The 1,822-nt window shown below is 46.9% G+C and overlaps 1 protein-coding gene across 1 annotated transcript in view; it reads right to left on the bottom strand.

Annotated features, from left to right (window-relative positions):
• Positions 1-1,402, bottom strand: part of lingo2b (leucine rich repeat and Ig domain containing 2b) — a 32,735-nt gene extending 31,333 nt beyond the window's left edge. Inside the window, exon 1 of the mRNA XM_031866687.1 lies at positions 1,064-1,402. The gene's annotated coding sequence lies outside the window, so the exon portion shown is untranslated. The remainder of the gene's footprint in view (positions 1-1,063) is intronic.
• Positions 1,403-1,822: the final 420 nt, after the last annotated feature.

The following is a 1,822-nucleotide window of genomic DNA, read 5'->3' as shown; positions in this document are numbered from 1 at the left end:
CCCCCCCCCCCCCCCGACCTCTCTCCTCTCATTATGAAGATAGGAACAAGCAGATTTAATTTGCACGCAATTACGGTACGCCATGCCACGCTCAATTAATGCCCGCCGACGTCAGACAAGAGACAGGAGCCGAGTCCCTCTGCAGGAGCACAACTCATTTATAATTCAGTCCTATTTCTCAGACTTAAGGTCAGGATAGAAGTGTGTAAAGTGAGCTTCTTTTTTTCTGCAAGCACTCATCCGCATTAAAGGATATATCTACACTATACCCCCCCCAGGCTTTTAGAGATCCTGGTCCACTCAGGGGGGGGGGGGGGTACAAAAAAAATAAATAAAGGACTGTGTTCCTCTGCTGCAGGGCCACTTTGACTCACAGCAGAGCACCAGTTGCCAACTTCATACAGTGCATGTGTCCCCCCCCCCCCCGCGCTGTGGAGCTCGGGGAGGGCTTTTATCCACCTTGTGAAGTGTGTTGGTGTCATCGTGTCGTCCGAGGCGCAGATGCAATCTCTTTGCTGCATCACTCTTCAATAAGAAAAAAATCACATCCACAGGCGTCACCATGCCATTCAGCCAGTGCACATTTCAGACTTTTTTCTTTTTCTTTTAATAATACATCACTTAATTGATTCCTTTTTCCTCACACAATGCTGGGGGGGGGGTTCGTCATCCAAACCAAACTCACACAGAGAATGCATGCAGCGCATTCTCTTCCCTCAACACCGTAGATCACTCCCAAACTGAGGCAGAGCTTCTTCTTTTTTTATCTCCATTCTCATTCATCACAGACGCCACGGGGACCTCACCGGTTTGTTTATTTATTTATTTACTGCCCCCCCCCCAAAAAAAATCCTCACACCTCTCGCGCCCAGATTTGGACTACGCCTATTAGTCTGCTGATGAAACCAAGTGTCAATATCATTCACCCCCCCCTCCCCGTTGCGAGTTAGTTAATATTGAGTCGTGCGTGGAGAGGGTTTTCACTCGTCTTGGCAGCAGACAGGAACTGGGGTGAGAAAAAAACCTGTTCGATGCTCAGCGAGAGTGTCATGATGAGTCTTACCTTTTTCTACCTGCTCCTCCTCCACATGCCAAAAAAAAAAGAAATCCACCTTCACGTTTTACATCACTGAGCGGGGAGTCCACGCGGTCTGACTGACACACACTTGCCGTGACACACTGTGTGAACGCAATCCTCTCACTGGAGTTGGTCTCCTTCCACTCTGTCTTCCATGAAAAAACTAACCTTCGTGAAGAAGAAAAAAGATCCGGATTTTTGTTCTTTCTTTGTAATTCTTTTCTTTCTTTAAAAAAAAAAAAAAGAAATGTGTTTTTTCTCTCTGGTAGCAGGGCAGCTCATCCTTCCTGGTGGCTCCAGGTTTAACGAGGCATCGGCACAGCGCTGGGTGACGGCGGGTGGAGAGAGGTAGAGAGAAAGGGAGAGGGAGAGAGAGAGAGAGAGAGAGAGAGAGAGAGAGAGAGAGATGCGTCAAGCCAGCATCTGAGGCTGAGGTGCGCTTTGCCTTCAGAATAAAAGCATGAAATAGAACGCGTAAATCCTCCTGACACAGATGAAAACGTCTAATGACTAAAGACCAGGTGGCTGACGTGCAAATGTTAGCATAGAGGATTGCAGGCAAAACCTGCAGCACACTGCTTATCCCTGTGATCGTGAGGCTAAACACGCATGTTGCAAGTCCTCCTGAGCTATATGGAGGAACGAATGAATGAACTGAAGGAATTCATTCATAAAAGTATTCTTATAGAAATCTTTCATGATCAAAAGTAACCCAATAAGATGGATAAGTTCCCATATGGGAAT

This window comes from Anarrhichthys ocellatus, unplaced genomic scaffold (assembly GCF_004355925.1).
Source record: "Anarrhichthys ocellatus isolate YVR2014 unplaced genomic scaffold, GSC_Weel_1.0 scaffold36, whole genome shotgun sequence".
NCBI classification, from domain to species: domain Eukaryota; kingdom Metazoa; phylum Chordata; class Actinopteri; order Perciformes; family Anarhichadidae; genus Anarrhichthys; species Anarrhichthys ocellatus.
This window is presented reverse-complemented; position numbering and strand designations above follow the sequence as displayed.